Source organism: Pantherophis guttatus, chromosome 3, assembly GCF_059756535.1.
Source record: "Pantherophis guttatus breed Tessera chromosome 3, ASM5975653v1, whole genome shotgun sequence".
NCBI lineage: Eukaryota > Metazoa > Chordata > Lepidosauria > Squamata > Colubridae > Pantherophis > Pantherophis guttatus.
In genome coordinates, this window is record NC_142065.1 from 4,619,420 (window position 1) to 4,626,424 (window position 7,005).

The window sequence follows — 7,005 nt, forward strand, 5'->3', positions numbered from 1 at the left end:
TGAGACTCTGGAAAGATATGAGAAAGAATTGATTAGAATTATGATTATAATGGGTAGAATTATAATAGCCAGATATTGGAAATTAGATGTGAATTTTAGAATAGAAGAATGGTATTGTGAAATGTGGAAATTAGCTTTAAACGATAAAATGACATGCGGTATTAAAATTAGAAATGGTGACTATAAAGAAGATATTTTCTGGAAAATTTGGAAACCATTCGTGGACTATGCGCTGGGAAAAATTGGATGCTTCGGTACCTGTACCCCGAGAACGTGGATTTTGGCGATCATGAGGATATATCCGAAGAACCAAATCTTCCTTTCTTATGTATAGCACAGGGTGAAATATTGTATATGTTGTTTGTAATGTTAGTAATTAAAAAAAATTTTTAAAAAAAGAGAGAGACTCTGGAAAGAGTGCAGAGAAGAGCAACAAAGAGGATTAAGGGACTGGAGGCTAAAACCTACGAAGAACGGTTGCAGGAATTGGACCTGGCTAGTCTAGTGAAGAGAAGGATTTAGGGGTGACATGATAGTCTTCCAATATTTGAGGGGCTGCCCCGAAGAAGAAGGGATCAAGCTAATCTCCAAAGCACCTGAAGGCAGGAGAAGAAGCAATGGGTGGAAACTAATCAAGGAGAGAAGCAACCGAGAACTAAGGAGAAGGTTCCTAACAATGAGAACAATTATCCTGTGGAACTGCTTGCCACCAGAAGTTGTGAATGCTCCATCACTGGAGAATTTTAAGAAGAGACTTGTTGTGGAAATTGGGAATTAAAGAAACATCCCATTTAGGGCAGACAGAATCAGTTTAATTATTTATTGCAATAAAGGATCAAACCTTGATATCGCTATCAAGAAGAGGTTTGACCAAAGTATGATTTTCAACTCAGAACATTTATACAGTTTCAAACAAAGGATTCTGTGAAGTCAGCAATTCATATGGTCCTATACACTTGTCTTTTTTAATTGACATTTCCTAATTACTGAGTTTGCAAAACAGTTATAATAATTCTTCTAAAAAGTTACTGAAGCATATTTTTCAAATTATCTCTTGTTGAAACAACAATATGGACATCTCTGTTACTCTGACCTTCAAAGTGTAAATCACCTAGTCTGTTCTTATCTGTGACAACTGAGAGGCCTTGAAGTAAGAATCCTACTAGAAAGGAATGTGCCTGCCTATGTGCTGGATATAATTGCAAGCAATTTTCTCTCTTACAATATTAAGAACAAAGAGGGTCCTTCAGTGATCATCTAGTTGGACTCGCTTTTACTTTATTTATTATTTTATTTGTTACCTTTCCACCTTACTCCCACCTTAGACTGGACAGTCATTTTCTGGGATAGCATAGGGTTTCCTACTGGAGCAGGAGGTTGGACTAAAAAACCTCCAAAGTCTCTTCCAACTCTGTTATTCTAAATCAAGGATTCCCAAGATGTCCCCAAGGAGCTTTTTCCAAAAGGCAACTGGACTTTCTATGGGTTTTTTTTTCTTTGAAAACATTTCCCTTCTCATCCAAGAAGCTTCTTCAGTTCTAACTGATTGAACTGGAAAAAAAAGCCTCTGGGAGTTAATTCACCAGTTTCCAAGTACAGGTAGTCCTCGAGATTATGACCACAATGGAGCCCAAAATTTCTGTTGTTCTGTGAGTCATTTGTTAAGTGAGTTTTGCCCCATGTTACGACTTTCTTGCCACCGTCGTTAAGGGAATCGCTGCCGTTGATAAGTGAGTAACCCAGTTGTTAAGTGAATCTGGCTTCCCCATTGACGTGGCTCGTCAGAATGGTCACAAAAGGAGATCACATGACCTTGGGACACTGCAACGGTCATAAATACGAGGCAAGCATCTGAATTTTGATGACATGATCATGGGGATGCTACAAAGGTTGTAACTGTGAAAAACGGTCATAAGTCCCTCTTTTCAGTGCTGTTGTAACTTTGGACAGTCACTAAATGAACTGTTGTAAGTCAAGGACTACCTGTATGGAGACCCCTGGTCAAGCCCATACCCAACCATCTAATCAACTAGAGTAGAGTAGAGTAGAGTAGAGTAGAGTAGAGTAGAGTAGAGTAGAGTAGAGTAGGATAGAATAGAATAGAATAGAATAGAGTAGAGTAGAGTAGAGTAGAGTAGAGTAGAGTAGAGTAGAGCAGAGCAGAACAGAACAGAACAGAACAGAACAGAATAGAATTCTTTATTGGCCAAGTGTGATTGGACACACAAGGAATTTGTCTTTGGTGCATATGCTCTCAGTGTACATAAAAAGAGAAGATACGTTCGTCAAGAATCATAAGGTACAACACTTAATGATAGTCATAGGGGGCAAATAAGCAATCAGGAAACAATATCAATATAAATCGTAAGGATCCAAGCAACAAACTTACAGTCATACAGTCCTAAGTGGGAGGAGATGGGTGATAGGAACGATGAGAAGATTAATAGTAGTGCAGACTTAGTAACTAGTTTGACAGTGTTGTGGGAATGAGTTGTTTAGCAGAGTGATGGCATTTGGGAAAAAACTGTCCTTGTGTCTAGTTGTTCTGGTGTGCAGTGCTCTATAATGTCGTTTTGAGGGTAGGAGTTGAAACAGTTGATGTCCAGGATGTGAGGGGTCTGTAGATATTTTCACAGCCCTCTTTTTGACTCATGCAGTATACAGGTCCTCAATGGAAGGCAGGTTGGTAGCCATTGTTTTTTCTGCAGTTCTAATGATCCTCTGAAGTCTGGGTCTGCCCTGTTGGGTTGCAGAATCAAACCAGACAGTTATGGAGGTGCAGATGACAGACTCAACAATTCCTCTGTAGAACTGGATCAGCAGCTCCTGTTTGGGCTGTTTGAGCTTCCTGAGTTGACGCAGGAAGAACATTCTCTGTTGTGCTTTTTTGATGACGTTTTTGATGTTGGGTGTCCATTTTAGTTCTAAACTTCAGAACTAAAGTTCAACGCAAAACTGGCATCAGATAGGAAGAGTCAATGGAAGTCAAGAAGGGTTGGACTTGGATCGCTTACAGCAGGGGTGTCAAACTCATGGCCCACGGGACGGATCTGGCCCGCAATGTGGTGGGATCTGACCCACGGGGGCCGTCCTGGTCTACCCAGTGTGAAGAGGAAAGATCAGGCCAGTGTAGCTTCGGCCCAGTCTCCCCAATGTGAAGAGGAAACATGTCAGCAGTTTGGGGAGTGGTGTCAAGCAGGCCACGCCCACCCAGTTTGCCACACCCACCTGGTTGGTCACATCCACCCAGTTGGCCACGCCCATCCTGCCCCCCAAGGTCAACCATAGCCCTGATGCGGCCCTCAATCAAATTGAGTTTGACACCTCCCGGTTTACAGCAACATGATGACTCTGTTCTGTCCCCCTTCCTCACACAGGCAAACGTAATACCAAGCACGCCTGCCAATATTTTATTAGGTAAACAGATTAGAATTCTTGGCAGACCAAGGTTTTGGCAGCAAACTGCCGAATGCCTGCCAAGACTGTTTTCACTCCCATAAAGCAGAAAGGGACTTATCTTCAGTCCGTTCCAGGAGCAACAAATTATCCACAAGACAAGACTTTAGTCAATGTTCAGTCCAAAATATATCCAAGCCGAATTTCAGAGATCACAATGTAACTTTCAGGGTTTAACTTTGTCCGTCACAAAGCCTGAAGAGCAATCACACCCACTTTTATTCCTGGTGGGGTGTGGCTCCGTGACTCAGCTCAATCTCTGGCCCTCCCACGCCTCTTCCGTTGCTGCGCACGCTTCTCCCTCCGACGCTGCCTGGGATCAAGCCAGGATTCATCATCCTCGCTCCCTATCAATTGGTGCTCCGATATGCCTTCCTCCTGGCACATCCCAGGCTGTTCCTCCTGGCCTTCGGAGGGAACCTGAGGCATTGCCAGAGAGGAGGGTCCTGGAGAGGGAGGCCTTGTCAGTTCCTCCCCATCACCTTCTGAGTCCTCTTCCTTTGTTAGGACAGGCTCGGGAGTCGGGGTCACCACAGAGTCTAAGCTGATGACATACGTAACCCCACCCCCAGCTCTGCCTTCTCTTCTCCTGCAGCTACTTCATCTCTTGCTCCATCTGCAACGTTTCCTTCCACAGAAGAAGAAAAAAAAGAAGAACTCCCATTTCCTCCTTCTAAATATATTCCTGTTTGGGTTTTGCCGGAAATGTCTACATTTCTAAGGCATTGTCTTTCTTTTTTCTAGCCCTTTTCTGAATCACCAGGCCCTGCGCTCGGTCACTCGTGCCCTGGTTATCTCTCCTTTGGATTACTGCAATGCGTTCTATGTGGGGCTACCCTTGAAGAGGGTTAGGAAGCTACAATTGGTCCAGAATGCACTGGGGCAGGACTAAATGACCTACAAATTCTGATAATTTTGGAGGTCCCTAGGGTGGCGCATATAATACCACTCTGAGGCAGCAGTGAAATCCAATTTTTTTTTACTATCGGTTCTGTGGGCGTGGCTTGGTGGGCGTGGCGTGGCTTGGTGGGCATGTCAGGGGAAGGATACTGCAAAATCTCCATTCCCACCCCACTTCAGGGGAAGCATACTGTAAAATCTCCATTCCCACCCCATTCCAGGGGAAGGATACTGTAAAATCTCCATTCCCACGCCACTCCAGGGGAAGGTTACTGCAAAATCCCCATTCCCATTCCACTCCAGGGAACGGTTACTGCAAAATCTCCACTCCCATCCCATTCTAGGGGAAGGATACTGCAAAATCCCCATTCCCACCCCACTCCTGGGGGAAGGATACTGCAAAATCTCCATTCCCACCCCACTCCAGGGGAAGGTTACTGCAAAATCTCCATTCCCACCCCACTCCTAGGGGAAGGATACTGCAAAATCTCCATTCCCACCCCACTCTGGGGCCAGCCAGAGGTGGTATTTGCTGGTTCTCCTAACTGCTCAAAATTTCCGCTACGGGTTCTCCAGAACCTGTCAGAACCTGCTGGATTTCACCCCTGCTCTGAGGTGAGCTACATTGGGTGGCAATCTCTTTTCTGGGTACAATTAAAACATAGAATCTGAGGGCTGATAGGGACCTATGAGGTCTTCTAGTCCAACCCCTCCTCAAGACAAGAGAGCTTATACCATCCGGGTCAAACGGTTGTCCAGTCTCTTTTTGGAAAAGCTCCAGTGATGGAGCACCTATAACTTCTAAAGGCAAGTTTTTCCACTGGTTAATTGTTCTAACTGTCAGGAAATTTCTCCTTTGTTCTAGGTTGCTTCTCTCCTGGGTTAGTTTCCTTCCATTGTTTCTTTGTCTTGCCTTCAGGTGCTTGACTCCTTCTTTGTAGAAGCCCCTCCTCAAATATTAAGACACTTTTATCATGTCTCCCCTGAGCCTTCCTTTTGTTAAACTAGACATACCCAATTCCTGCAACTGTTCTTCGTATGTTTTAACCTCCAATCCCCTCATCCTCTTTGTTGCTCTTCTCTGCACTCCTTCTAGAGTCTCAACTTCTTCTTTTATGTGCTGCGGTGATCAAAATTTGACACAGTCTTCCAAGCGTGGTCTCACCAGTGTAGTATAAAATTAAGTAACACTTCACATGATGTTGATGTCATCCTTCTGGTGATGCAACCTGGGACTGCATTGGTCTTTTGGGCAGCTGAAGCACACGGCTGGTGTAGGAACCTGTAGTATGCTATGTGTAGGACTGTTTCCTTATCTTGGATGGCAAACCTCGGATAAGTACCCTGGCTTAGGGCCAGGGTACTTATGGGACCGCCTTCTGCCACCAATAGCCTCCCACTGGCCAGTTCGCTCCCACAGAGAGGGCCTCCTCAGGGTGCCGTCGGCTAGACAATGCCGGCTGGCGACCCCCAGGAGGAGAGCCTTCTCTGTGGTGGCACCTACCCTTTGGAACAATCTACCCCCAGAGATACGAGTGATCTCCGACCTCCGGACCTTTCGTCGGGCCCTAAAAACTCATCTCTTTCAGTTAGCCGGTCTCCCTTGATTTTATGATTTTATGGTTGGTTTTAAATTTTGATATGGATTTTAAATTGATAAATTTTAAACTATGGGCCAAATTTAATTATTTTAAATCTATTTTTAATCGTACTTATGTATAAATGTTTTTTATTTTGGCTGTTCACCGCCCTGAGTCCGAAAGGAGGAGGGCGGTATAGAAATTCGAATAATAATAATAATAATAATAATAATAATAATAATAATAATAATAAAAATTTAGAAATTCTAAATTTGCCGGACTTGAACATTTTGACTCTACAAAAAACCACCTTACTCGGAACAGCTGACATCCTCCGACGATACCTTAACAGTTCCTAGGTCCTTGGTTAGGACTCGAGCTGCTGAGCTATTAACCAGCCTCAAAGGCTGTGAATCTCACTAAAGATTAACCAATAAATAATAATAATAATAATAATAATAATAATAATAATAATAATAATAATAATAATAATAAAGGTTACTCACATGTAGGCGCCAGGAAATGGCATTAAGACCCTAACTCTATAAACAAGAGGAACAGGAGGAAAGGAAGTGGGATGCGTGTTAACCCTAGATAACATTATAAGTGCTTAAGCAAAGCAGTCATGGTTAACCAAGGACTCTAGTTACCTGGAAGATTCTGTACCCAATGAGATGCTGCCAAGTACACTGTAACTTGAAAGTAACAAAACTATATAATGTCACTATGTAAGACAATAAAATCACCACATACATCCTCAACCTTTGTGTGTGTGTGTGGTCTCTACAAGTGGCGCTTGAAAAGGGACCCTTACTTCGTCCGGCAAGGATTTGGTGCGCCGTCAACCCGTGTGGTATTTTCAACCTTTTAAAGGTTTCTGTAAGTACTCGTGGTTTCTTCAACCTTTTAAAGGTTTCTGTAAGTGATGGGGTCTTCGCGTTCTGAGGAACAAAGAAAGCATGCTGAGGAATTAAGCTATTTACTTAAGAAAAATCACACTGATGTATCACAACGCTGGTCCAGGAGATTGCAAATCAGTGTTTATGGTATCCTGAAAAGGGGTCTTTAA